At 41.3% G+C, this 21,252-nt stretch overlaps 2 protein-coding genes across 3 annotated transcripts in view; one reads left to right on the top strand and one right to left on the bottom strand.

The window, feature by feature from the left end:
* LOC105479416 (golgin subfamily A member 2-like) overlaps nt 1–12,353 on the bottom strand; it is a 71,233-nt gene extending 58,880 nt beyond the window's left edge. Inside the window, exon 1 of the mRNA XM_071100636.1 lies at nt 11,986–12,353. The gene's annotated coding sequence lies outside the window, so the exon portion shown is untranslated. The remainder of the gene's footprint in view (nt 1–11,985) is intronic.
* A 352-nt stretch (nt 12,354–12,705) lies between these two features.
* The window catches only part of LOC105479331 (synaptic vesicle glycoprotein 2B), a 188,228-nt gene continuing 179,681 nt past the window's right edge, over nt 12,706–21,252 (top strand). Inside the window, exon 1 of one of the 2 annotated variants that reach the window (XM_024792104.2) lies at nt 12,706–12,947. The gene's annotated coding sequence lies outside the window, so the exon portion shown is untranslated. Of the gene's footprint in view, nt 12,948–14,310; nt 14,905–21,252 lie in introns of those variants that run through there. The other variant, XM_024792105.2, reaches the window with a different exon arrangement.

Here is a 21,252-nt window from a genome sequence, read left to right as displayed (position 1 = left end):
TTTCATGCAGTGTAAACCTGTGTAACACATGTATACTGGGTCCTACATGGTCCCATCTTTGCATGGTCATGTATTTCAAGAAACATGCCTCAGAAACACAACTGAAGGTCATTAAAAGTAATTCCAATCTTTACTTGGCTATTGATTAACATTAAAGTGGATTCAATTCATAACTTATATTTCTTTCAATTTCTGCCTGTCTCTTTCACATTTTGCAACTGCTCCCCAATCAAATGCACCCTTCAACACCTATCCAATGACCTTTTCTATTTCGTTGTCTTCCCCATCTCCTTCTGGATCCCCCTTTTCTCTCAGACATTTTCCTCCTCAAAATTTTACTCATATGCATAATAAAGGGGATGGTGATGAACACTTCTTACCACCTTCGTTTTTTTTTTTGAGACTAAGTCTCGCTCTGTCACCCAGGCTGGAGTGCAGTGGCATGTCTTGGCTCACTGCAACCTCTGCCTCCTGGATTCAAGCGATGCCCCTACCTCAGCCTCCTGAGTAGCTGGGATTACAGGCATCCACCACCATGCCTGGCTAATTTTTGTATTTTTAGTAGAGACGGGGTTTCACCATGTTGGTTAGGCTGGTCTTGAACTCCTGACCTCAAGTAATCCGCCTGCCTTGGCCTCCCAAATTGTTGGGATTACAGGCATGAGCCACTGTGCCTGGCCCACCTTCACTCTTTCCACCTGGTCCAGGCCACCATCATTTCTAGCCTGAATCGCTATGTGAGTCTCTCAGTTGGTCTCCTCACTTCCACCCCTGCCCCTTAGAGTCTATTCCAGATACAGAAGCCAAAACAATCCATTAAAATATAAAGTCAGCATTAGCTTTCTCCTTCCCCTGAGTATTTATTTGCTTACTGTCTGTTTCTTCCCACTAGACTGTAAGCTCCTTGACTGTGGGCAGTTTTCTCTGGTTCCCTGCTGTATCTCTGGTGAAAACAACACTGACTGGTACATGAGAGGTACCTCAAATTTGTTGAATGAAAGGCTGAGTTGATGAATGAATTTCTTACTTGATTTTACAGGTTATTTCTTCTGTATGAAATAACTACTATAAGAATTGACATGATTTTGGCTTCAGGTTACAAAAAAGACAGCATGCTTTATTTTATGTAAATAAGAAGCCATTTCTGAACATGAATGATGTGTTACCATTAAGGCTTCAAAACCAATGAGGAAAACAAACGCTATATCTCTGACTGCCTTTCTGCTGTTACTTGCCATGCTACAATTCATATTTTTTTTTTTTTTGGTCTTTCAGTCTCCTTTTATTAAAGGGGGAATTAAAAAGAAAGAAGTGGCTTAAACAATGAGGAATTACTGCTCACATTACTGGAAGTACAGAGGTAGCCTGATTCTAGCAACTGAATGATGGCCTTGAGCTTGCAGGTGCTTTTTCTTTCTTTGACATCCAGTACTACAGGGCACCTTCAGTGCCCTGTCTCGTAGTCTCTCAGTCTACCTTTAATCTAGCAATTGGTGCAGGAAATCAGCTTTGCCCACGTGCATCAGCACCTTGCCTCAGCTGCACACCATAGTTTTCACTTTCTGTTCCAGGGCTCTTCTGCTAGCAGATGTGTCTTCTAGGAACCAACTGAGGGACCAGCTGGACCCTTGTGCACAAGCAAACTTACAAACAGGAGGACGTTAACATGCCATGGGGCAACTGTTGACCAATGGGAGATGAGAACGAGTAGATAAATGTTTCAGTCTTTCAACCTTTGGGTCACATTTCTGAGTCATATTCTATACAGTTCTTTTAGAATCTCTTAGCAGGATCAATATCCAGTTGCCCACAGTAGTGACTAATTTGATAGTGTGCCATTGAATTTACTTTCCTTTCTCCCCTCACTGTTCAGAGTCTTCCCACTCTTGTACCCTAAAATTTTCTCAAATAAGCTACTCATGGGGATATTCTTGCCCCAGGCTCTGTTTTCAGGGGAAAACCTAGGCTATGAGAGTTGGAACCAGAAAGTTCTCTGAAAGCAGTCCCTCAGGATGGATTCTGTGACTTGATTACTCATTGGTAGATGGCAAGAAGGACTTCATTGTTGGTGGAAAGCAGGGTGTTGCTAACCCTTGACATGCAGTATTACTACAATTACTAAGACTCTGTATGGTAGAGAATTGGGATGAGGAGCAGCTGGAAGGTGAGACACTGGCATAAGTTGGGGAACCTAGGCTAAGACGGTAGCCTTTATGTAAATGCTGGTCCTCCTCATGCTCATAAAATGGCTGTGAGTAGCAAGCGGAGTGTATTAGTCTGTTCTCACACTGCTAATAAAGACATACGTGAGACTGGGTAATTTATAAAGGAAAGAAATTTAATGGATTCACAGTTTTGCATGGCTGGGGAGGGCTCACAATCATGGCAGAAGGCAAAGCAGAAGCAAAGGCACATCTTATGTGGCGGTAGGCAAGAACTTGTGTAGGAAAACTCCCCTTTATAAAACCATCAGATCTTGTGAGATTTATTCACTATCATGAGAACAGCATGGGAAAGACCTGCCCCCAAGATTCAGTTACCTCCCACTGAGTTCCTCCCATGACAGGTGGGAATTATGGGAGCTACAATTCAAGATGAGATTTGGGTGGAGACACAGCCAAACCATATTATGGGGCTATTTGCTTCCTCTTTCACATCCAGGAGAAGAGGAAGAGTGCCTCCAAGAGTAGTTCTTCCTTCAGTATGATCTCATGGACTTTTTTGGACCAATTTTTGTTGCAATGAAATGCTATTAGGCTTAGGTTTCTGAATGAATCATGGCCAAGGGGCACTGAAATTACTTACTGGAATTACTGCAATTACTGAGATGGTTAATGTTAGGTGAGTCGCAAACCATTCATGAGGTTCATATCTTTTCCAAACTTTTTTAAAGTTCGTAGTCGCTGAGAGAGACTGAATTGCATGCTGGGGAATCAACCACAATGTCCACTGCACTCTTCTATTCCTGATTTCTTGATGAACCGCTCATCTTTCTTCAAGACACTGTTAAAACATCACCTGTTCTGTGAAGACTTCTGTGAGGCAGGCTTATCTTCTCTGTGCTACATCTGAACCTATGTGAGGTAGTGGTTTTGAAAGTATGGGTGCTGGAGCCCATTTGCCCAACTTCCTAGCTGTGTGATGTTGGGAAACTTGTTTAACCTCACTCTACATCAGTAGTTTCATAAGTAAAAAAGGTATTGATTTTATTTTCTTTATTTTTCTTTTTTGTTTTTAGATTGGGAAAAAGGTACTTTAACTTTAGAGTGTTGCTGTGAAGATTAAATATGTAGAATGTATAAGTGGTTCAGAACAGTGCCTGGTACATAATAAGTGCTCATTGTGTCTGTTATAGGATTTCACTCCTAGTTATTTTTCTGTTTCCAGTGTCTGAAGTGAATAAAGATCTGTTAAATGAATAAATGAATGAACAAATAGTACAGAGAATACACAAATATCTGGAAGAGAGAGATTGCTATGAGGAACTGGGGGATGGAGGAGAGTGGTTTGAGCATGTTTATTGGAGGATGTGGAATCTGAGTAGAAATTTGAAGGATAAATTGGCCTTTTCCAGGGTCGAGGATCAAAAACAGTACTAGTATGAGGAAGTGTGTGTAAAGACACAGAAGAGAAAATAAGTACAGAGCATTTGAGAGAATAGAGCAATGTGGCTAGAATTGAAGGAGTGGGAACGGAAATGAGGAGGGATAAGACAGAACAGTTAGGTTGGAACCAAACTGAGGAGGAACCAAGTCTATATGAATAGGAGAAGGATAATTTTGTGGAAAGAGGTCAGGCTTCAGAATTGGTTTGGACTCTTGTCCCCATCACTTACTGGTTGTCTGGACTTAAAATCACTTGACCATTCTAAGCTTATTTTTTAAATCTATAACATAAAAATAGGCCAGGCAAGGTGGCTTATGTCTGTAATTCCAGTATTTTGGGAGGCCGAGGTGAGCAGATCACTTGAGCTCAGGAGTTTGAGACCAGCCTGGGCAATGTGGTGAAACCCTGTTTCTTCAAAAAATGCAAAAATTAGCCAGGCATGGTGGCACGTGCCTGTAGTCCCAGCTACTTGGGAGGCTGAGGTGGGAAAATCGCTTGAGCTTAGGGGGTCGAGGCTGCAGGGAGCTGAGATCACACCACTACACTCCAGCCTGGATGACATAGTGAGACCCTGCCTCAAAAAATATTTGCATAATTTGTAGAGATTTTTTGAACATCAGCAAAAATCCACATAGAATGCCTTTCAAATGGTAAGCACATGATAAAGGCATTTGTTAAGTTGATTGTTATACTGGCAGGTAGTGTTAAAACCTTTGTTTTATACAGGAGAGTGGCATTTTAACGTCCTTTGATGGTAGTATAATTGAACCATCAAAATTTATAGAGTGATAAAACCCAGGAAGTGAACCAGCAAGTCTACCAGACATTGCCAATGCATGGAAATCACTGCCTTCTTTGGTCGATTGGGAGGCAGCAGAAGGTAATGGAAATATTTCAAGTGATGGGACTTTGCAGATTCCTTTTTTCCTCTTTCAGATTTAGTTTTATAATTCTGCTTTCAAGCAGACCACCACTTTCTTTATAGGATTGTTTGATTTATCTGCACTGTTGAGTGACACTTTACTTCCTAAAAACCAACCAGAAGTCTTTCTTAGTCAGTTCATAAATTGGATCTTGCCATGGTCAAATCTGAATTTCGTCTCTGCCATTACAGGGAGTGGAAGAGATGCTGATTCTTTATATATTAACTTTTCCTTCTGGTAAAACTGCAGGAGAGACTTTATCATGATCACATCATTATTAGCCAAGGGCCCACAAAGAGTGAACACCAGAGATTTTCAGGCTTACATATTAGCTTCAGTTGTGACTTACCCTTTGCAATCACAAGCCGACAGCTCCCTGAAGGCCTGTAGGTTCTCATCTGATATTCTTTGGTTCTTGTGAAATCACAAATTGATTGTGGATTTCCCCATTTCTGCTCTAATTGTCTTAACTTTTGCTGTTCTAAGTAAGGTGTTTAGAAGGCTACTGCACTTACATTCCAAGAATGAAAACATAAAATGAGGGTGATTTCCTAGATTCATTTGTATTGGTGAAGCAAACTGTTAAAATTAACAGTAATATTCTAAGGGAGGAAGACACAGAAAATTTGACAGTTGTCCCTCATGTTTATTGAAGAAAATCGGAACAAAAATGGCCTTTGAGGAAGTGAGGTTTGTCCTTTGATTCTTGAGGAGTAGGAGAAGGTAATTTAATTTCTACAGAAGAATTTTGGTGAGAAATGTGCCTTGAATTTAAGGTAATTTATTTACATATCTGACTAACGTAAATCTCAAAAGAATGTTTTAAAAATGATCTTCTTTCCAGATTTTCAACTAGAAATCAGAATTAGCATTTCTTCACCTATTATATAAAGGATACTCTCATCCATTGGAGGCAATATATTAGAATGGTCATTACCACACCTGGTTTTAGAATGAGATAACTTAGGTTGATCTCCTGGCTTCATTACTTACTACTATGTGATCTTTGGCAAGTTACATAATTTGTCTGAAAATGATACCTACTTCATAAAAATGTGAGGATTAAAAGAGTCAGCAAGTTGATTTCTGATTTCCAGTAAGATTTAACAGGTAATGGCAAGCCATTATCTTATGTAGCAACTAGAAAAAAATGGGTAAATTACATAAATTATGTTTTAAAAAATATCAGAGGACAGTGGAAACAAAAAGGACTAGATGAACTAACATTTCAAAGAGAGAAGGACTCTTCTTAGGTGGGCTAAGATTATTCTCTTCTTTCTTATGAAGACGGGCTGGGTCTGACTATGTGTTTACTATGTGTTATAGACTGAAATTTTATACTAGGGGAAGAGGAACCAGTAGAGCTTTAGAATAACATATAGCTTGATATACTGGTTTAAAGTCTAGAGAAGGCCCAAATGTACAGATAGTTTGCCTGATAGAATATTTGCTGAAGCTGAATTGAGGGGTATGAGAAGCTGGTATTAGACTGGAAAGGCAGAATGAAATATTATGTAATTTCACAGGGTTTATGAGAAAAATCCTTCCTGGAGAAACGTCCTGTAATAAACACAAGACAGATTTCATTCTTGAGACATATGAAAAGCAGAGGTGAAGCCATCTATGTAAAGCAATTACGAAGCTTCTTGGAAGCTTACTGCTTGAATGAATTGAGGTAATCCATCTCTTATCTTATCTGCCTAACAGAGGACAAGGTGAACCGTCTTTGAAGGAAAACAGTATCAACTTCAGTTTTCCATGGTTCCTTTCCACACAGTGTCTGGCATACAATAACAAAACCAAGACACATTTGAAGAGACAGAAAAATTTTTTTCTTTACAAATAATCAAGAGAAAAGACAAGACAACAAAATAGATAAAATTATCCACATGTTAAAGTTAGTAAATTTTGTTATAAATATGTTACAGAAAATAGAGAAAATGATGAATAGATGAATAAAAATATAAATCAAATATTAAAAGTTTGAACAAAGCCTATGTAAAATAATTAAATGGACATTTGAAAATGTAGTATCTAGACTTAAACACATTGGACAGGTTTAACAGAAAACTGGTCATAGCAGAAAACAAATTTAGTAACTTCAAAGAAAGTTCAATAGAAAATATTCAAGCTAAAGCACAAAGAGGGGGAAAAGGAAAAGAAGGAACAGAATGTGAGAGAAATGTGGGACAATATCAAAATGGCTTAATTATGCATAACATATGTGTTCTTTCAATACAAAAGCATAAGAGAGAGAAAATAGGGCACAAACAACCTCTGAAAAGATAAAGAGTGATAATTTTCTAAAACTTATATAAAAGATATCAACTCACAAATTCTAGATGCTCAGAGACCCACAATCAGGATAAATACAAAAAGAAAACTATACATAAGAATATAGGGGAGAAGGCTGGGCGTGGTGGCTTATACTTGTAATCCCAGCACTTTGGGATGCTGAGACTGGTGAATCATTTAAGATCAGGGGTTCGAGACCAGCCTGGCCAATATGGTGAAATCCCATCTCTACAAAAAACTGAAAAAAATTATCTTGGCATGGTGGTAGACACCTGTAATCCTAGCTACTGGGAGGCTGAGGTAGCAGAATCACTTGAACCTGGGAGGTGGAGGTTGCAGTGAGCCGAGATTGGGCCACTGCACTCCAGCCTGGGTGACACAGTGAGACTACATCTCAAAAAAATAACAAAAAACAAACAAAAAAAGAATACAGGGGAGAAAAAAATGCTTTCTTCTATCCTTCTAGGTTCTTTGGCTGGTCTTCACATTAAATTGACATGAGATAGATTAACAGGAGAAAAGTAACTTTAATTATGTATACACAGGAGACCCACAAAAATATGAGACTAAAGAAGGTGGTCAGAGGACTGAGACTTATCAGATGACTGAGACTTTAATGTTCCAAGGATTACAGGTGTCCACCACCATGCTAGAGAAAGGAATAGAGGATTAAAGTTTCTGGAGAGTGGTGGAGACAAATTATGGGAAAGTGAAGGGAGGAAATATATGGTAAATAAAAATTACCTTGTTATGCAGATAAACATCTCTTAGGTGATAAAAGTTGTCTCAGAGTAACTCTCTTCCTAGTATAGATATTTTTGCCAATAAAAATTATCTTTAAAAATCAAATTTTTCTTATAAAAGGGTAAATTTATACTTTGTCTTAAGCCGCTGAAAGGGAGGTAAAGATTTTTTTAAGCACTGGCTGTTTGTCAATTTCTTTTAGCTCAAATAATCAATATGCCCAAATAGCATATTTTGCAGTGACATATTCTAAACTCCTTCAGAAACATTATAATTACACTCTGATTGAAAAGGTAAAGAGAAAAATACTAAAAGCAGCAAAAGAAAAAAACATTATTTTCAAAGAATTGATAAAAAAAAATCAATTGCAGATTTTTCAACTGAAACTATGGAAGCAAAAAGACAATAGAATGACATCTTCAGAATGATGAAAAAAAGAGACTTTTATCTATGAATTCATACACAGTGAAAAATATCCTTCAAAAATAGTGATAAAATAAAGACATTTTAAGTCAAACAAAAGCTGAGCATATCAGTCCCTAGTAGGCCTGCACTACAAGAAATACTAAAAGGAGTTGTACTAGCTGAAATAAAAGGATCTCAGAAGCACAGAACTTCAGGAAGGAATGAAGACCACCAGAAATGGGACATATGCAATTCAATATAGGAGGATATTGACTTTTAAGGGTTTATAGTGTTATACATTAAGTAAAATATATGAAAACAATAGCACAGAAGTCAGGAAGAGTCGAATGTAGTTAAATTTTTGCAAGGTTTTTGCATTGTTTGGGAAGTAATAAGAGTAATAAGGTTAACTTAAAGTTGTTCGAGTTGCACGGTAAAATCTCTAGAGTATCCAAATATTATAAAAATAGAAAAAGGGAAATGTAAAAAGCAAATAGAGGAGATATACTGACTTAAGTTTTAAATCTTTAAGAAAGGAAGAAAGAATACTAATCTACACAAACTATTCCAGAAAAGATAAGTGAGAGAATACTTCTCAGCCTATTTTATGAGGCCAGTAAATCCTGATACAAAAACTTGACAGGGACACTAGAAGAAAGAAATATTACATGCTAATCTCTCTCATGAACACAAACACAAAAATACTAAACAAAATATCATCAAATCAAATGCAATGATAATAAAAATATTACACCATGACCAAATGGGGTTTATTTGAGAAATGTAAGGTTGGTTTAACATTCAAAAGTCACTCAAGGTAATTCGCTATATTAATCAAATGAAAGAAAAAAAACAGTCATTTCAGTAGACGCAAAAAAAAAAAAAAATGACAAAATTTAGCACCCATTTGTTATATGTTTCTTAGTAATCTAACAGAAGATGGAAGCTTTTAAATATAAAGATTAGAAATATCTCCCCAAAATATGCCACTTTGGCATAAGGCTTATTTTGAGCTAAAGACAATTGGGGAAAAGCAGATACAAGAAAAACTCTCTGTCCTTTCCCTATTTTCCTAAAAGCAGGGCATAAATATACATGAAAGTCTCCCCTCCCCTCTCAACCAAGAACACCAAAAGTAAATCACCAGATAGAAATGACTTTAGACCCTTATCAGACTGGAGACAGCAGCAGAACGTCTACATAACACAACTAGCATTTATCTACCATTAGTTTCCTGTATATTTGCCTTCCTACAATTTCCTAAATTGTAGGAGACTCAAAGTCCTTTTCTTTTGTCTTGTCACTTCTCTAAAAGTTTATTATTTTTTGTTGAAGATGTATAAGCTGGAGTTTGAAGCTATCTCTGTGAGAATTACTTATTTTCTGGGTATCCTCTAGGCATATGTAAGATATACATGTTAACAAATTTGTTTGGTTTTCTCTTGTTAGTCTGTATTTTGTTTCAGAAGCCCCAGCCAAACATTTTAGAAGGGTAGAAGGGAGCTTATTTTTCCTCCCCATACACCCATGGTTAGCATCATACTTATTAGTAAGAGTGCTTTCCCTCTGAAGTTATGACTAAGACATGCTGTTAATTATTACCATGTTTACAATTAATATAATACATAACAGTATGAAAATGCCCCACCCTCCAAATTTGAGACTAAGACAATGATGTCCAATGTCATCACTTTCTATGAAAGGTCCTAGCTACAGCAATAGGGCATAAAAAGTTTATGTAGATGTTAAACATTAGAAAAGAAAAAGTAAAATTGTATTTAATTGCATATATTCTGTACCTTAAAAATATCAAAGAATATACAAGCTTTTTTTTTTGCTTTGTTTTTGAGATGGAGCCTTGCTGTGTTGCCAGGCTGGAGTGTAGTGGCACGATCTTGGCTCACTGCAACCTCCGCCTCCCAGGTTCAAGCGATTCTCCTGCCTCAGCCTCCTGAGTAGCTGGGACTACAGGCATGTGCCGCCACATCCAGCTAATTTTTGTATTTTTAGTAGAGACAGGGTTTCACCATGTTGGTCAGGATGGTCTCAATCTCTTGACCTCGTGATCTGCCTGCCTCAATCTCCCCAAAGTGCTGGGATTGCAGGCGTGAGCTACTGTGCCTGGCCTATACAAGCTATAAAAATTAATAAGTGAATTTAGCAATTAAAAGAATATGGAATATAAGAACAATATATTGAAATAAGTTTTATTTTGATGTTGATATAAGGTTAATCTAAAATTATATTTTTGTATACTAGCAATAAGATTAAAAATGAAGTTAAAGTGCTATTTACAATAAAATGAAAACATCAAAAATTTAAGCGTAATACAACAAAACATAAGCAAGATCTACTCACAGAAAACTATAAAGTATTTCTGAGTGACATTAAAGAAGACCAAAATAAATAGATATAAAATGTAAAATTATTGGAGGACAGTATTGTTAGGGTGTTGATTCTCACCAAATTGATCTATAGATATAAGGCAATTTCAATAAAAATCCCACCAGGGATTGTGTGCATAATTTGACAAGTTGATTCTAAAATTCTTGTGGAAAAGCTAAGGACCTGAAAGAACCAAGACAATTTGGAAGAAGAAAAAAGGTGGGCAAATATGATCAGATTTCCGGACTTATAATAAAGGTAACTAAGACTGTGTAGCGTTGATGTAAGGATAGGGACACAGACCAGTCTAGAAACAGATGGACATATAGATGGTCACTTGACTTATAACAAAGATGCTATTGCAAGCTAATTCATAAAGAAAGGTGTTTTCCACAATGGTTTTGGAGCAACTGCTATCTTGAAATAAAAGTAAAATTTCAGCCTACCTTATCCCATGCACAAATAGAAAATAAACTAAAATGTAAAGGGTAAAACAAAGGCTTGTAGAAGGAAAGAAACATCAGACAATAGATGCCCAACTCTGAGACAAAGAAAGATTTGTTAAAACACACAAAAGCAGTCATCTTTTAATCACAAAAGAAAAAATTAATGTTGTGTTTCATTAAAATTAAGAGAATAAAAATATAAGCCCCAAACAGGGAGAAGGCATTAAAACTATTATATCCAACCAAGGATTTATACCTAAAACAGAGAGTGTGCCTACGGATCAGTAAGAAAAAGACAAAAAAACCAATAAATTGGTCAAAAGACTTGAAACTTTACAAAAGAATATCCAAATGGCCAATAAGCATAAGAAATTGCTCAACATTAGTAATCATCAAGAAATACAAATTAAAACTATATCAAAGTTTTAATTTCAATGTAATTTACACTACACACAAGAATGGCTAAAATTAAAAGCACTGATAATGCCAAGTTATGGCAAAGAAATAGAACATCTGGAATTCTCAAACATCGCCGATGGGACTAGGACTGTAAATTGCCACAACCACTTTGGAAAACTGTTTGGTAGTACTGTATCTACTAAGGCAAAGTACTGTATCTATTTACTAAGGCAAAAACAGGTATTTATCTTGTGACCCAGCAACTCTATTCCTAGTTACATATTCAAAAGAAAAGAGTACGTATGTCTATCAAATGTTCATTAACAGGCTGTGCGCCGTGGCTCACACCTGAAATCCCACCACTTTGGAAGGCTGAGGTGGGTGGATCATCTGAGGTCAGGAGTTTGACATCAGCCTGGCCAACATGCCAAAACCCTGTCTCTACTAAAAATACAAAAATTATCCAGGCTTGTTGGCGCATGCCTGTAATCCCAGCTACTTGGGAGGCTGAAGCAGGAGAATTGTTTGAACGCGGGAGACAGAGGTTGCAGTGAGCTGAGATCATGCCACTGCACTCCAGCCTGGGCGACACAGTGAGACTCCATCTCAAAACAACAACAACAACAACAACAACAACAACAAAAAACGTTCATAGCAGCCTTATTCATCACAGCTAAAATCTGGAAGCAACTCAAATGTCCACTCATAGGAGAAAGGATAAATAAATTGTGTTATATTCAGGCAATAGAATACTATTCAGCAATAAGAAAAAAATGACCTACTGATACATGTAATGATATGGATCCTAGAGCAGGCCAGGCATCTGCGGTGTTGTACTGTTTGAGCCCGCGTCCGAATTTCCAGTGTCCTTTCCTTGCTCCTCACTTCCTCCTAGAAGGAACCCTATTCTCCTAAAGAGCCTTTCGGTGCTGAGCCTTGGCAGTTTAGTTTGCTGAACTCTCGTCAGTGGAGTTAGTGGGTGGTGGTTTGGAAGTAGGGAGAAAGAGGTGGAGGGCTTGTTTGAATGCACCAAGCCTCGCAGGCTTTCCTCCTCCCCGCGCTGGTCAGGTAGGTTCTTTTCAGTTCCTGATGAGGCAAACGAAAACAAAGCAGTTGAACAGCACCAAAGTATATACTTTGGGGGCGCCGTGATCAGAGGATTCCCTTTCCCGGGAACTTGCGTCTAGTCCTCTGACGCATCCTAGTTCGGAGTGGGTGGAAGGGCATGTGGAGTCCACAGCGCCCCCTCGCCCTAGGCGGGGTGGAGACAGCGAGACGACGCCCATGATCAGCTGGTTACAAAACTCGAGGAATAAGAAGTTTAATATCTATTAGTCTGCAAATCCGGAGACCTTGCGGCCTCACTGGTCCTCCTTCCCTCTGAGCTATCTCCACACCCAGCCTTGGATCAGAGGGGATTTAGAAGCAGAGCTGTCCGCAGCGAATACTTTTAATGCCCAGGCCGGGAAGAAAGCGGGTTAGGATCTGATCCCGCTGAATAGAGGACCCAGGAGCCTCCCGCCCCGGGTGCTCTGTAGTGCGGGGGCGCGCTGCGCGCTGCGCGCTGCGCCTGGGCGGCTGGCGGCGGCGGCGTGGGGGCGGTGATGCAGGTGTGACACCGGCCGGCTACTGCCTCCGCCCGGATCGCCCAGCGCCGCGTTAGCCGGAGCTGCACGCGGGGCTACCGGGGTGGAAGCTGCTCTGCCTGCATCCGGAGGCGTCCGCCAGCGGATTTCCCACCCAGGTAGGGGACGGCGTTGCTCGCTGCGGTGCAACCGACCCAGCCGGGGCGCGGACCCAGCGTGCGCCAGGACTCCCAGGCGCTTCTGCCTGGCCTGAAATATACACGCTCGCACCGCTGAGTGCTGTTCATAGTAAATGGCACAAAAGACCGAAGAGTCTTGGGAAGCCGGCGCAGAAAAGCTAGGGCTTGCCCGCTGCCTGGAGCTGTGCGCTTCTCTGAAAGCGGCCTCCCCAAGGGCTGTTTTTAAACCCCGTTTGAACTATTAGCGCCATAAGTAGTTTTTCAACTTATAAATGTCAGGCTGCTGGCATTTATAGCTCCGTTTCCATAAGCTTCCTAGCCACTGCTTTTAGCTTCAGTTACATTCTAGTAGATGGATTTTGTTATTGTTGTTCGTTTGTTCTTAAAGAACAGAATTCAAACGTGCTTATACCTGGTGGCTCTTGGGGTTTGTGAGTGTGTATTTCTGCATGTGTAGGGCGCCCTCCGTGGGCGTGGGGGCCGTTTCTTAGGGACACAGAGAGGATTTGTTTATGGACGGGTTTTAGCGCAAGGGAAAGAACATGACTTGTTTTGCAGGGATGGGCTAGCAAATGCTTTTAGCCAGGGAGAAGCAAGGCACTGCTGTGTCTTCGGCAGATGGGTGGTAGAAATCTCTGCTGTCCAGGGTTCAGCAGGGCTGATGAAACACATTCCTTTATCCGGAAATTACAGATGTAAATTGCTCCGTTTAAGGGTAACTTAACGTCGATGTCTTGGGCTCTGATAAGAGCAGCCCCAGTGGGGTGGGGTGGGACGCTGGGGGATGCTTGCTCCTTTCTAGCCCTTGGGGAGGTGAATGTGGGTGGTTTTGGGGCTCAGACAGTGGCAGGTGAGGGGTGAGGAGGGTGCATGGGGGAGGATTGGGCACTGTAGTCGGCTCAGCGGTGGTGCTGGTCTATGTTGATCTCCTCTGTATTTCTGCTTCCTGCCCTTTCCAGAAGAGGTGACTTGTTCTGCTTGTTCCAGTCAGTGAACTAGGTACAGTCTCGTGCTGCATCTTTCTTGAGTCAGCAAATACTTACTGAGCGCTTAGTATTTGTCAGAGATGGGATTAGTCCGTGGGGATGCAGAGATGATGATAACAAAGTCCTGGCTCCCTGAAGTTCACACCTGGTAGGGGGAGAAGTACTTATAATCAGGAGGTGGATAAGTTCATGATGGTGTTGGAAAAGAGCAGCGAGAGCAGAGAGGAGGAGGAAATTGATAGTGGCTGTGATTGGTATAAAAATGAAGCCCTCATGGATTAGGCATGACATGGATTTCAGCAGGGACTGGGTCGCTCTCTTGGTCCTTTGGTCTGGGAGTGACCCACATGACTCTACCACACCATTGCCATCACTGCCAGTGGGTGGGCAGAGCTTTACAAGTCTCGGCTGGGCTGGTATTTGCAGTACGTGACTAGAACCCAGTAGACACAGGCGGACACCCAGAGAGGAGCACATGCAATACAAGTCAGACTTTTAATTTTTTCCTTTTTTAATGAATGGCTTTCCTGAATTCCAGGACTATAAAGGTTTTGAAGCAGCACTTCACAAAGGTAGGGACTCTGGAAAATTCTGAGGGAGTTTCAGAGCAGATGAACTTCTGTCTGCTTCTCCCTGGATCCCTGACCTATCTGTTCTTGTACCAGCCCAGTTCGAAAGGAAAGCTCTCCCTTGATTATCCCTAAATAGGTGGAATAACGGAAAGCTAAAGCTGTTACTACCAATCGTCTCTGGGAGATGAAAATCCAGTCTCAAGGATGTTTCTTCCTGGACCAAAACTGTGATGGGTGAAGAAAAATGATAGAATGAAAAGCTGTTGTATTGTGTAGTTGCCAGAGATGTGCATTACATGCACCTACATCATCACTAAGGTGTTTGAAAAGCGGCCTGCACTGTAAGAAGCATAAGTGTGGATGCTCAAACAGACCTAGGTGAGTTTCTTGGGCAAGTTACTTAGCCCCTCTTTGAGCATTAGTTTCCTGATCTGTAAAATGGAGACAGTAATAGGATTCTTATAATAGTTAAAGAAAAGATACTTTAAAATATTTACTCATTGTTACCCTATCATCATATATAACTCGCTTGGCACAAAGTAGGTGCTCAAGCAATGGCAGTTCATTCATTAAGTTCCTACTATGTATCAGTCAGTGCTCTATGTATGGAAAATACAGACAAAACAACCAAAAAAGCCCTCTCTCAAGGAGCTTAAATTAATGAGTGTGTGTATGTGTGTGTGTGTAAGATGATGGACAAATAAATAAATATAGAGTGTATCAGCTGATGAGACATTGTAATGGAGAAAAATAAAGCTGGCTAAGAGGACTGGGGAGTGCTGCCAGAGGGCAGGGTGGGGCTTGTTATTTACTTTTATGCAGCTTGGCCAGGGAAGGCTTTTTTGTAAATGACATTTGACCAGACATCTGGGGAAGTGAGGGAGGAAGCCAGGGATTCTGGTAAATGACATTTGACCAGACATCTGGGGAAGTGAGGGAGAAAACCAGGGGTTGTAGGCAGCACCTGCAAAACCCTGAGACAGGAGAGAGGTGTGTTCCCAAGAGACCCAGAAAGGAGGTCACAGAAGCTGCTGTTGAGTCAGACACCAGGACAGCAGTAGGAGCTGAGGTCATAAGGGCAACACGGCAGGTCTTTGAGATATTGCCTCTTAGGGTTCCTATTTGTCACTATGATGTATGTGCTGAGTTATTGTTTAAGGAATTGGATGAAATCCTAAACTCTGTGTTTAGAAGAAGGTTGGTTGGTAGACATAAGTACCTGTGGTCATTCAGAGCGTAAATGAATGCAGCAAGCAGAAAGCATAGGTCTTTGCAAGGCAACAGGAAGCACAGGAATTAAGGAGACTGTGCAATGCAGCAGTCAGGTTTCTCCCATCCGAATGGAGGACCATGTTTGTGCTTCTTTTGAATCTTAGTATTAAGATTTTTTGTTTCTTTTCCCCTACACTAAAAGAGAAGGTCATCTTTAGCAAACAGGCCAGCAGTCCTTGCCAGATATTCTTTTTTCTTTGAGCATGAGAAGAGTTTCTATGATCATGGAAAAGTGTTGGGATCATCTGGAAATATGCTGACCTTCAGTGACCATGGAATGCATTTACATAATATCATATGGCAAATTTATTTAAAGCCTCTGTCTTATGGGCTTAACATAAAGATCAGTTTGCTGCTCTGCCCTTTGGAAACTTTATTACTCTAGAGAAAATATGGTTTGGGGATTTGAGAGCCTCATCACTCAGCTGTCCTTGGTGCAGAAGGGCTACTGCAGTGTGTTCCATGGCCAGAAATGGAGCTGGATGCCTGAGAACCTAGTCAAAGTTTCTGTGAAATAGAATGAGGTGAGGCTGGGTCAAGGTCAGAGAGTCTGACTGGGTGTCCCCAAGTCCACCTCAGAAGGCAACATTTACTTCTGTGAATTTCCCCCATCCAAGATCCGGCTTTTAGTATTGCTGCCTCAGAAACCTGATCTGTCTTTCCGGGCCACATCACAGTGACCTTGTTCACCTGCATGCCAGCATATTGATTTGCAGTGGTTGAGACACTGTATGGCTTGGTTAGTGGGTCTTCTTCCTACAGACCCCTGTCATAACAGCCAAATCACAAGGAGAAGGTCTCCTAAAGCACATTATTCAGAGCAAAGCAGCTTAGATGCCTACCCTAGGAACTGGTTACATGCTTTAGGGCCAATCTTGCCAAAGGTACTACAGACCAAACCACCCCTAAACTTCGTGGCCTAAAACAACAGCCATTTGTTATTTTCTCTCCTGTCTTTTGGTTGGCTGGGTAGTTCCGCTGATCTGAGTTGTGCTTGCTTGATTTCAGCTGTGCTTGCTCATGTGATTTTGGTCTGCCGATGGAGTGTCTGAGGGCTGGCTGCTTTAGGATGGCCTCAGCTGGATGACTTGGCTCTGCTCCGTGTGGTCACTCATCCTCCAGCAGGCCAGCTCAGCATGTTCACATGGTAGTGGCAGGAGGCCAAGAGAAAGTGAAAACTTGTATGGCCTCTTGAGGCCTAAGCTTATAACTGGCACTCCATCACTTTATCCTTGTCTAATGACAAAATTAAGACACAAGATAGCCCAGAGTGGAAAGTTAGGAAAACAGACTCTACTTCTTGATAGAAGGAGCTACATAGTCACATTACAAAATGCATAGATACAGGGAGGGGAAGAATTGGGACATTTTTGCAATCAATCAATCAATTAATCAATCAATCAATCTACCATAGGGACCTGAATATTTATTTATTTATTTTTGAGATGGAGTTTCACTCTTGTTGCCCAGACTGGAGTGCAGTGGTGTGATCTCGGCTCACTGCAACCTCTGCCTCTGGAATTTAAGTGATTCTCCTGCTTCAGCCTCCTGAGTAGCTGGGACAACAGGCCTGCTCCACCACGCCTGGCTAATTTTGTATTTTTAGTAGAGATGGGGTTTCTCCATGTCGGTCAGGCTGGTCTCAAACTCCTAACCTCAGGTGATCCACCCACCTCGGCCTCCCAAAGTGCTGGGATTACAGGCGTGAGCCACCGCGCCTGACCGGGACCTGAACATTTAAAGTGCTCTTGGCTAAGTTTCCTTTTCTTCTGGACTCTGCTTGATTGGGCAGAGTCTGTACTTGCTCTTTTGACTGTCTCTTTTTCTGTGTTTCTGTGGTTGACCATGTAGGGATGTATGTATGTTTAGATAATCATTCATTCACTAAATAAATATTTATTGAGTGATCTCTATGTGCCAGGCATGTTATAGGAAGCAGACCCATCTCATGAAGCATTCATTCTAGTTGAGGGAGACAAATAATATGTAAGTAAATAACGTATGTTTTATATCAGGTGATTAAGGAACGTTGAGCAGGGAAAGGAAGATGGGAGGTGCCTGGTTGCGTTGGAGTGGGAGGGTAGGGTAAAGCGAGGAGTGGGTATTTTATGTAAGATGGTCAGGGTAACATGAAGGAAGTGAAGGAGTGAGCCAGACAGTTATCTGGGGAAAGACATTTCCAGGTAGGGAGAACAAGTGCAAAGGCCCCGAGGCAACAGAGATAACTGGCATGTTCCAGGAACAGCAAGGTGACTTACGCAGAGGGAACTGAATGAGACAGGGTGAGCGTGGGAGAAGAGATCGGAGAAGTAGCAGGGAGCCAGCTAATACAAGGTCCTATAGGGCCTTTCGTAGACTTTAGCCTTTACTTTGAGAAAGATGGGACACCACTGGAGAATTTTGAGCACAGGGTACTATTAGATGATTTATGTTTTCCAAGGATCCCTTGAGCTTTAGAGCTTAGTGCAGACTCTCAGAGGACAAGGGTAGAAACAGAGAGATTAGTCAGGATGGTACTGCAATGACTCAGGTGAGAGCGGGTGGTGGTTTGGACCAGGCTGGATAGTAGTTAAAATGGTGAGAAGTTGCAATCCCAGCACTTTGGGATGTGAACGTGGGCGGATCACTTGAGCTCAGGTGTTTTGAGACCAGCCTGGGCAACATGGCAAGACTCCAACTCTACAAAAAATAAAAAAATTAGCCAGGTGTGGTGGCACATGCCTGTAGTCCCAGCTACTCAGGAGTCTGAGATGGGAAGATCTCCTGAGCCTGGGGAGGTCGAGGCTGCAGGGAGTCATGATAATGCCATTGTACTCCAGCCTGGACAATGGGTTGCGATCATGTCAAAAATTAAAATTAAAATTAAAAAAAAATATGGTGAGAAGTGGCTAAATTCATAAAGTAGGCAGGATGTATGGATGAGTTGGATACTTAGGGTATGAGAAAAAGATAACTTAATGAATTTTGACCTAAGCAGCTGGATGGAGTGGCACTTTAGTGAGATGGAGAGGAAACAGTGATGGGGTTTAATTGGATATCCAATGGGAGATGTTAAGTAATTCACTGCATATGAGAGTCTAGAGTTCAGGGAAGAGTTTCAGGAAGGAGACATAGGTTTGAGTATCATTAGCATGTTATTTATTTTTCCTTGAGCCAAGTCACTGCTGTATCACTAGTGCCCAGAGTTTTGTCCGGCACATTGTATATACTCAGTGGATATGCACTGAATAAATGAATGGAACCACTTAATTACTAGAGTTGACTGCAGATCTTTGCTTTGGTGGATCTTGAAGTGTAACTCCTTGAAGTTATTTCTTTTCTTTACAAGGTCTCATGGGAGCCTTATTGTGGATCTCATGCACTAAAAAGAGGCTTTAAATGTGAAGGCTCCAATTGCTTATATCATACAGAAAGCAATGTGTGGTGACAAGTAAGAAAGAGGAACAAGTGGAAACCAAAAAATAGCTCATATTTTCAAAAAATGAGAAAAGATCCTTTAGAGAGAGGTGGCTGAAATTCAGGGGTGTGATGTTCTTGGGTTATTATTGTACTGCTCTTAATTTAAGATGAGGCAGAAGCAAGGAAGAATCCTGAAAGGGGAGAATTTTATTTAAATCAATTTATGCTGAGTGTCACCAGCTTGCTTGAGAAACCTCACATCTACAGTAGCTTGCATAATGTGTTCCTGTTTATAAAAGGAAGAAATAGGGAATAGCCTTCATAGGAAAAGGGAGGGCTGGAATGACTTCAGCCTCAGGCTGTGGGTGCTGTCCATTTTCTCCTCGTGGTGTGGCTGATTCTATGTAAGTTTTGTTTGCAATGATGTTGGTGAAGGGAATGAAACAAGAAAAAGCAGGCACTGCCATTGAAAGTGGTTTTGTGTGTGTGTGTGTGTGTGTGTGTGTGTGTGTGTGTGTGAGAGAGAGAGAGAGAGAGAGAGAGAGATGGAGAATGTGCCAGTGGTGGAGAAAAAGAACCAAATCCCAGAAGGAAGTGTGAGAAAGAGACACAAGCTGCCCTTCATTTTTACATGTGGGTACTAGGCCTGACCACATGGGGCATAGGATGGAGCAGTGGGTTTTAGCATCAGACAGAACTGGGTTTGCACTCAGGCTTCATTACTTTATTTATTTATTTATTTAAGATGGAGTACCATTCTGTCACCAGGTTGGAGTGCAGTGGCACAGTCTCAGCTCACTGTAACCTCTGCCTTTTGGGTTCAAGCGATTCTTCTGCCTCAGCCTCCTGAGTAGCCGGGACTACAGGCATATGCCACCATACCCAATTAACTTTTGTATTTTCAGTAGAGACAGGGTTTCACCATGTTGGCCAGGATAGTCTCGATCTCTTGACCTCGTGATTCACCTGGCGTGGCCTCCCAAAGTGCTGGGATTACAAGCGTGAGCCACCACGCCCGCTAACTTTCTATTTTTTTTTTGAGATAGGGTCTCACTCTGATAACCAGGCTGGTGTGCAGTGGCATGAACACAGCTCACTGCAGCCTTGACCTCCTGGGCTCAAGCGATCTTCCCATCTCAGCCTCCAAAGTAGCTGGGACTACAGGCATACACCACCATGCCCAGCTAATTTTTAAATTTTTTTGTAGAGATGGGACCTTACTATGCTGCCCAGGCTGGTCTTGAACTCCTGAGCTCAAGTGATTCTTCCACCTTAGCCCCCAAAGTGGTGGGATTACAGGCATGAGTCACCATGCCTAACCCAAACTTCCTTACTTTCTAGCTGTGTAAACTTGGGCACATTATTTAATTTCCCTGAGCCTTGGTTTCCTCAGTTGTAAGGTGGTGGTGGTGGTGGTGATGATGATAGTAATAATACCAAGTGTTCTGCAGTCCCCTCTATGCGCCTGGACTTGGAACTATGTTGGTGTAAATATTGATTAAAGGATTACCATACCAGCTGAGGAACTTAGAGATTTTATGTGAAGGGAGAATGGAGAGCCTATCATTTGATGTTCACAGTGCCATTTAGAAGATTATTTGCGTGGGGCCCATAATGTTCAAAATTAGACAAAGGGACAATAATAAGGTGCCTAGAGGAAAACTAACCTCCCTTTCTCTGCAATAAGCCAATCTCCTTAGTTCAGTTTTGCAATGTTGCATAGTTTGTTGGAATTCTGTGATGAAAATTTTGGAGTCATGTGTAGCTTTCCTATGCAGAAACTTTCCTATCTGATGCCTTTGTGGTTCCCACAAAATCCACTGCATGGTCTTCTTCTGGAAAAGTCTGCTGTTCTTCCTGTTCCAGGCACATAGTAGGCATGCGATACGTATTTATTAGATGCATGGTGAATAAATGGTGCTGTGGTTTCTGTGTTGGCTGTGGCTCTTCTGGTTGCTCCTACCGGCCTAGGCAAGAGATCAGCAGGTAAGTGACAGTGATGAGCTAAGTCTTTGGCAGGTACTCAGCAGCTAATGTTGCCCTCTCTCCACCACC

This window comes from Macaca nemestrina, chromosome 7, assembly GCF_043159975.1.
Source record: "Macaca nemestrina isolate mMacNem1 chromosome 7, mMacNem.hap1, whole genome shotgun sequence".
Taxonomy (NCBI): Eukaryota; Metazoa; Chordata; class Mammalia; order Primates; family Cercopithecidae; genus Macaca; species Macaca nemestrina.
This window is presented reverse-complemented; position numbering and strand designations above follow the sequence as displayed.